Source organism: Branchiostoma belcheri, unplaced genomic scaffold (assembly GCF_001625305.1).
Source record: "Branchiostoma belcheri isolate BF01 breed outbred unplaced genomic scaffold, Haploidv18h27 scaffold42, whole genome shotgun sequence".
NCBI lineage: Eukaryota > Metazoa > Chordata > Leptocardii > Amphioxiformes > Branchiostomatidae > Branchiostoma > Branchiostoma belcheri.
This window is the reverse complement of record NW_017804043.1, coordinates 592,872-601,977: the sequence shown is the minus strand read 5'-3', so window position 1 is coordinate 601,977 and position 9,106 is coordinate 592,872. Positions and strand designations below refer to the sequence as shown.

The window sequence follows — 9,106 nt, the reverse complement described above, 5'->3', positions numbered from 1 at the left end:
AAGAATGGTTTGGTTTTCCTTACCTGCATCACTTGTCCATTGTAGATGCATTCTAAGAGACAAAAATTGATAAAGAAACCATTAAATTTATCATTCAACAGTGTGAGCAAGTAGCCAAGCAATGGAAAGACCCAATGTTAACTTTTAAAATCATATGTAGCAACAGTGTTTTTCTATTCTATGAAGTTTTAGAAGGTGTACTGTGAATAAAAGTATGTCCAGCTATCCCACCTTCACAAGGCCCAGTATAGCAGGTCTGGTAGCGTTTGTTCTCCCCAACACAATCTGCACCGTCCCCGTGTTTGGGAGGGTTGTCAGGGGTTCTGTAGGACCACTGAACTGAGGTGGACTCACAAACCCCCACACAGAGCCCCCACTCTGTCCACTCTGACCAACCACAGTCAACTGAAGCACAGGAAAAGTGACTCAATTTTGTAGTATTTTATTATGCATATATAATTCCCTATATGCAAGTCTACATCATTCTATAACAGGATTTCAAATTCTATCCATGAAATCAGATTCCAAATTTTGAAGTACAGTGTCTCAACGAATGAATGCATTATACATGTAGGGCAAAATACTTAATGCTAGAAAATTTCACCTTTGACCATAAAAGCACATTCTCAACACACACTACATTGTACATAGAAGTAAGTCTTATTAATAATAATGATTGAATGTATGTTTGATAAAAAAAATCAGTTACTGCAGAATGTACTTTGTAAAAAAAACTTACCATCACATGGTTGAGTTTCAACACAGTTTAACAGCTCTCCCTCAACACAGGTACTGAAATGTCAAAATTGTTAATTGTCAATAAGTCAAGACTAAAAGGAGGTGATCTAAAAATGATTCATAGGTGCAAAGACCCTGAGGAAAGAAGACTATTGTTTGCACATTTCGATGTTAGCTTGTAGAAACAGTCAGACACATGTAAAGTTGACAAACATCTCACCAAGTGTGGCAGTGCCCAGTTATGACCTGCTGACCATTCTGGTACTCCTGACCGTTGTAAAGACAATGACACTCCGACTTGACCACACAGGCCCCATGATGCGCATAGAAACACTCACTCACTCACTCACTCACTCACTCACTCACTCACTCACTCCTCACTCACGCACTCACACTCTCACTCACTCACTCACTCACTCACTCACTCACTCACTCACTCACTCACTCACTCACTCACTCACTCACTCACTCACTAAACTCACTCAGTCACGTACTATTGTCACAGTGGCACTATTCAAAACCTGTTAGCTTGAACAGTAGACTACATGACTTGTAGATAATATGATAATCTCACCAAGTGTGGCAGTGCCCAGTGACCACCTGCTGGCCATTCTGGTACTCCTGACCGTTATACAGACACGGGCACTCCGACTTGACCACACAGGCCCCATGGTGCTCATAGTAACCTTCTGGACAGTAACAGCCTATGGCAAACAGTAAGGACATCAATTGTTAATAAACAGTTTTGCTGATGTGCTGAAACTCATGTGATATTACAATTGAGCATGATCATCAGTATCTGACTTGACCACACAGGCCCCATGATGCTCATAGTAACAGCCTATGAAGGAAAGAAAAAGAGGAGCACAATGTATGAGACATTTTTTGGTGAGCTTAGCAGAACCATTATTTGAACTATTAGTTGAACTATTCTCAATAGAAATCAGAACAATGGTTAAACTGCACAGATTTCATACTAAGGTACTACTGATTAAATTCTCTTAGTAAGGGTATTATACTTATGACTCCATACTGAAGAACTAATATGATGTTGGCACTGACCTTGGTGCTGAAATCGCTGTTTTCTTATATTGCAAGAATATGCATTACTAATTTTTGGGTACAATAAATGCTGTGATGATTTACTCTTGGCAAGACAAATAAAAAGGGATGGCATTAAAGGATACAGTGACAGTCAGTGTAATGTTACCTGCATCATTACACATTAGTACAGTAACACAACAGCATTACTTTGTAACCACAGGTTTGCTTTAAAAGGGTTCCAGTCTACCTGCAGGACATAATTGTGGTGTCAACACACTGTAAACCCTGCACCAGCCCCAGACAGGTATAACATGTAGTCTTCCGAAAACATGCAAATGAATCTGACTTTGGCTATTTTTTTCACGTGACTAAAATGAACTAAAATGAAATGAAAGAGTCCCAGTTTACCTGCGGAGCACGTTGTGTCAACACACTGTGATCCCTGCACCAGCCCCATACAGGACAGTGGACACACCAAGCAGTTCTCTCCTGTTCTGTACTCCTGGTGGTCTTCACACTCTGTCTCTGGGGGGAACAAATAAAAACAAAAAAGAATTATATAGATTTGAGTATAAAAAAACAACATTATACAAGAAATCTGACTTTAAACCTCTGGAAAGTACTAACTTCACTCACATTCAGACACTCACACACACACACACACATGCATGCATGTAACACTCCCACCTCCCCCCCCCCACCCACACACAACGAACACGACACACACACACACACACACACACACACACACACACACACACACACGCAAACACACAGATCCAAACCTCACTCACTCAATCCAGGGCGTTGTGGCTCCTGATCCAAACCAACACCCCCATATCCAAGAAGGGTTGTTTCTTGCTGCATTTGTAAACAGGTCTAACTGTTCAGAAAGACAAAAATTTCCCATACCTGCAGCAGTGTTGGCTCCAGGTCAGCTGACCGCACACACTCACACACACACACACACACACACACACACATGCATGCATACACCCACATACATGCACACACACACACACACACACTTCAGAAAGACTAAATTCCCATACCTTCACATGTCCGGTTGCAGGCCTTCAGCTCTAACGGTGTTGGCTCCAGGTCAGCTGACTCCACACATTCACGCTCTCCTGTCCCCAGCTTGTTCCGACACTCCCGTACGCGCACAGAGAACCCAATATGGCAGCCGGCTGTGCACTCTGACCAGCGCTGCCACGAACCCCATTCTACTGGAACTGGAAGGCGAAACGAAAAAATGAATGCTGAATATGATTATTGAATATCTTTGATCTGCAAAATCTGGAAAGGCTTTCTGTAAGATTGTGTTATTATGGACTATAATTTGACCCCAAATTAACTCAAAGGCAAAGTCAAAGAGATATGAAAAGGAAATATTGGCACACTGCTTTCCTAACTTCATTCAGGTGCAATTGAGCTTTGGTTAGGTACATCCCTCGGATAGAATGTTTAATGGAGGTCCCATGTTTGGGGAAAGCCACATCCCACACAAGTTAAAGATCCCACCACACCTTTCAAAAAAGAGTGCCCCGGTGTGCGATGGTCCGATTACTATCTGGTGACTCACATACAGACTCCAGGAAGAATTAAATCTGCACTAATGGAGATGCTAAACAAACAAACAAAAGGTCTATGTCACCTTCACAAGGCTTGAGGAAGCACTCCCGTTCCTGGATGCTCTCGCCCTGACAGTAGCGCAGAGGGTCGTGGACCGGGGGAGGGGGGGCCGAGCATAGGCGGTACCTGCGCTGCACACCAGGGCCACAGGGGACGCTGCAGGGTCCCCAGGGGAACCACTGGTTAAACCCACCTGGAAGGGAAAATAAAATAAAAAAACGTACTATGACAACGATTATCATTTTTCTGACACTTAGATGTTAATGTTATTCATATTCATATTCATACATAAACCTACGAATATTTGGGTGCACTGGGGCACCAAGGGGAACCACTGGTTAAACCCACCTGGAAGGAAAATCATCTGTATCTGTATCCGTATAGCCACTATAACTGCCCATCAGCATAACACACCAGCTTTGCAGGCACGCTGCATGGAGGCAGCTGGCTACATTACACCGAACAACTTAACCCTTACACACACACACACACACACACACACACACACACACACACACACACACACACACACACACACACACACACACACACACACACACACACACACACACTCACACACACACACAGTGACACACACACGTACACACACACATGTGCACACACATACACGGTCACACACACACACACACAAACGCACACACACACAGTCACACACACACACACACATACATGTGCACTCGCACACACACACACACACACACACACACACACACACACAAACACACACACACACACACACACACACACATAAACAAACAAACCTAAAACAATGCCAACAGATAATAGCATCTCACCACAGTTGTATTCATCTGAGTCGATCCAATCGTAAGTCTCCACCCCATCATTACAGTTGTACACCTGGTCACACACCTCCTCATAGTCGATACACTTCCCGTTAAAACAGGTGTACTCAGGGCATGGGCCGGTCGTTGGCATGGTAACCAGGGTCGTAAGGTCATAGGCCATGGTGGTCGTCATGGGAACACTGGTTGTGGTCGGTGCTGAGGTGACTGTTAGAAATAGAAAATTAATTTTGAAAATTAACCTGAAACGTTTTTTGAAACAAAAGTAATGGGGTTGTGTGGCATAACAGCACAGCATTCGGCTCAGAACCAAGAGGTCTGGGGTTCGAGTCCTGCCAAGTTACCAACCTTGTGCCCTTGGGAAAGGCACTTTACACATCTTTCCTCACTTTGCTCAGGCAAAAATGAGTATGCCAGAATGATCATTATCATGATCATGGGTATTTAAGGAAAACCAAACTAACCAAAACGAAACAGCATCATTTGATAACTTTCTTCCTGCATATGAATGCCTAAAGTTGAACTATTCTCAACAAAACTCAGTAGAGAGAGTTAAGCTGCATAGGTTTTACAAGTAGGTGCACTAATTTCATTCTTTTAGTAAGGTTCCCGTACTCTGACTCCATACTGAAGAAACTAAGATGAAATTGGCCCTGACCTTAGTGCTGAAATAGCTGTGATGACTTATTCTTGGCAAGATGGATAAATTACAGACACAGAAACCAAGTCAAACTTTTTCCTATAATAACTTAAGTGTTGTGGCCAAAAACGTTACGATCTAAAATGTATAACTGTGTTACAGACTAAGAATAACATGTACTAAACAGAAAAGTTAGCCTACTTTGTTTTGGTTAAAGACTTACCACATATGTGTATGCTCTCATCTGAGGCATTCTCACACTGTGGAAAACCAGAGTGACTGGTCAAAAGCTCTAGTTGAGAACAATCTCTTCTCTTGTGTTAGAAGAAAAGTTTAAAGTTAAAAAGAAGAGAAGAAGTAAGTAGGTATGACTTACCACATATGTCTAGGCTCTCGTCTGAGGCGTCCTGACACTGTGGAATTCCGTCACACAGGAATTCTGGGTCCAGACACTTCCCATCAGCACACACATACTGATGAGACAGGCATGTGGTTGTGCCTGAAAATACAAGAACAAAATGTCTTATCTTAGACCTCAAACAATATCAGATTATTAGAGAAAAACCCTATTTAAAAGAAAAGTACATAAATGTACTATATGACTGGTTTATTGATAACAACGTAAAACAGTTTTGCAGAACCCAGGGGTTCTGAATTGCACTGTTACTTACAATTACAACCCATTAAAAGCTTTAAAATCGAACAACATCTATTACAAACATAATACTAACAGTACTAGACTCTTAGAATAGTTCAAATATGAGCTTCTGTATGGTGATCAGCATACATGTGCTATGCAGACAGGAAATAATTTTTAAAAATAACAAAGTGCAATGATATAATACTTAGTATATGAGACATAGTGAAACTATAAATACCATGTACACATAAAGTACAGCTTTCATGCACCAAAAACAAACAGACTCATTATGACAATCACTTTGCATGATATTAAAAGGTTGAGAGTTGTTTAACACAGAGTAGTTACTATAATAATGTTTGTTTCATTGCTTATTACATGTAGTTGACAGTTGTTTGAAAGTGTTTTTCATGCTGAGATTGCTTACAGTTGACTTCATCCGTGCTGTCTTCACAGTCCACTTCTCCATCACACAAATAGGCGAGAGGAACACACTGGTACAGGACAGTACATACAAACATGGTCTCATCACACACTCCTGTGGGGAGAGTTAGAGGGAAGACATGTCAAATACATTTGAGACAGAGAATTAGTCTCAAAATGAGTACAGATTGAAGTATTGTTACTCATGCCAAAAAAGCATCTGCCATGCCACCAATCTCGTGCCCTTGGGCAAGGCACTTTACACAACTTTCCTAAATTCACTCAGGTGGAAATGAGCTTTGGTCAGGGAATCCCTCTGATACAGTGTGGCACATAAAATGGAGGTCCTGTGTTTGGAAAGTCAGCCACACCCCACGCACGTTTAAAAACCTTAGTAACCACTTCTTTCAAAAAAGAGTATTGGCATGCCCTGGTGTGCGATGGTCCTAAATCCAACTGTCTGGAGTTAGTTACTCCCTACAAATTACCTGGACAGAGGTCTAAAAAATCTCTGTCTTGACTCAGCCATGCCAGAATGATCATGATCGTGGGTATTGAAGGAAGGAAAGAAAGAAAATCTGTACCTGTATCTGTTTGCCTAGTATAACCGCCCTTCGGCATAACACACCTAGTCCAGCTTCGCAGACACGCAGCATGGCAGAAGCTGGCTATATCACACAAGTCGTGTAACAAGTCGTTCAACTGAACGACTTGTTACACTTAAAGTACCTGAAGTAGTGGTAATGCTGACAGTTGAGGTGGTTGTTGTTGGAGGCAGAGTTGAAGTTGGACAGTCTAACTCGTCACTCCCATCCTCACAGTCCACACTGCCATCACACAGCCAGCTCAGGGATATACAGGTGCCATCTGGGCACTGGAACTGGGCTGGGGCACATGTAGTAATACCTGGGAGGTAGGGAAAAGTTAGCATTATTTCTGGGGCAGAAGTATTGTTTTTGGGTGGCTGACTTGTGAGTTTGTGTGTTTTGTGTCTAGGTCTATACACATGCCATCTGGGCACTGGAACTGGGCTGGCGTACATGTTACTATACCTGGAAAAGGGGAGGTAAAAGTTAGCATTATTTCTTGGTGTGGAAGTACTGTTTTTGGGTGGCTGAATTGTTTGTGTGTTTCCTCACAGTCCACACTGCCATCACACAGCCAGCTCAGGTCTATACAGGTACCATCTGGGCACTGGAACTGGGCTGGGGCACATGTTACTATACCTGGAAAGGGGGAGGCAAAAGTTACTGTTTTTGGGTGGCTGAATTGTGAGTTTGTGTGTTTTGTGTCCAGGTCTATACACACGCCATCCGGGCACTGAAACTGGGCTGGGGCACATGTTACTATACCTGGAGGGTAACATGATGTAACCCAACACTAGTTACCATGGTGACAGACGTCTGGTTCAGGTCATTGACCTTATTTGTTTGGAGAAGAAGACGAAGAAGAACAGAGCAAAAACAACATGTTTTCCTCAATCTGCAAACTAAGGTTACATTAAAAAATAGAGAATAGTTCTCACAGTATTCATCCTTCTCGTCACTCCCATCAGGACAGTCTGGGTGTCCATCACAGAGTTTGTCAGCAGACAGACAGTCTCCAGTCTCACACACAAACTCCTCTGGTGAACAGGTGGTCGGGTATGTCATAGACACCGTGGAAAAGGAACATTTTTAGCAAATCGTATAGAAAAAGGAATTGTCACGGATGAGACATACATTTTCAAGTGCATGTAAATCTAGTAAACTCTTGCCAAAGACACAGACAATCTAGTTTATTCATGTCCTGACTCCATATCTACATGTATCTATTATTGCCAAACATTGTACAGTGTACAACTGTTGAGCATTATGGATATAGTTTACGTAAAAGTACACACAACTGTTGTTGACTGGTGAGTTACATGTCATAGAATAGATCGAAGGTTACCTGTAGTCATAGGTACAGTTGTTGTCATATTCTCACAAGTTTTCCCCTCGTCTTCTCCTCTGGGACAGTCTGGAGTTCCATCACACAGCTGAAATTACAATATGTGTAAGGTTAACCATGGTTTTGTTTGTTACAAAAGATGCCATTGTGGAAAAATGAATGTGTTGATGTGATTTTAGCATTGAATATTCAATACCCTGTCTAAACAATTTGTACACTGTGTGGACTCTAGCACAGGGGGTCAGAGAGAAAAGCACAACTTACCTGAGAACGGAGTATACACTCCCCAGAATAACAGGTGAACTGTAAAATGGTACAGACTGTGGAGGGAAAAATCAGACTGAGTGTGAGTCACATCATTTGAAGGCAAACGTTTTAACTAAACATTTAAATACGTACTGTAAAAATTCTTTTTAAAAATTGGCAAGCATAGGGCCCCCCCCCCCTTTTAATTCTGTTTTCTTTAACCAGGGTGACCCTCTCAGTGGCTACACACTGCTTTACAGCAGGGCCCTGGCTTTGCTTTTGCATTGTAAAACACCTAGTAGTTGGTTTTAAGAATTTTCAAAGAAGTCCTTTACTCACTGCAGCCGTACTCATCACTCATGTCCCCACAATCATCATGTCCGTCACACCGGTGTGTCAGGGGCAGACAGATCCCAGACTGGCAGTAGAACTCATACGGCGTGTCACAGTGGAAGTCTGGAAGAAATGTTATGATTTCAGGAAAAAATAAGACCACCTGGTTTACGTAATATTATAAAAAATACCTTGAACAAGAGCCAAATTGTCTCTGTTCACTCACTCACTTCATTATACTACTGCTGGTATTCCTGACACAGGTAGGCAGCAGTATTATATTTTAGCTAGTCTTGATACACCTTCTGTTATTATATTTCAGTCCATACCATGGTATGGATGAAATATATTGTGTTCCCTCATGTTTCTCCTTCTCCTCCTCCTTCTCCTCCTTCTCCTGCCAAACAGTCAGAGGGATTCAACTCCGCCATCATTCAGCCAAATGACATGAAAATTGGCATGGAAGTAGAGTGAGCAAATACCCCCAGATTTTTTTTTCATTTTTTTGAAACATGCCTTTGAAAAATTTTATGAAGGTTTTTTGGGGCATTTTTTGACAAAAAATGGATTTTTTGATCCTGAGCCCTGGTATTACAACCAAATGATATGACATTCGGTATAAGGGACCTTGAACGTGTGTCTACAGAATAG

The 9,106-nt window shown here is 42.0% G+C and overlaps 1 pseudogene; it reads right to left on the bottom strand.

Annotated features, from left to right (window-relative positions):
- Window positions 1-1,308: 1,308 nt before the first annotated feature.
- Window positions 1,309-9,106, bottom strand: part of LOC109477976 — a 35,969-nt pseudogene continuing 28,171 nt past the window's right edge.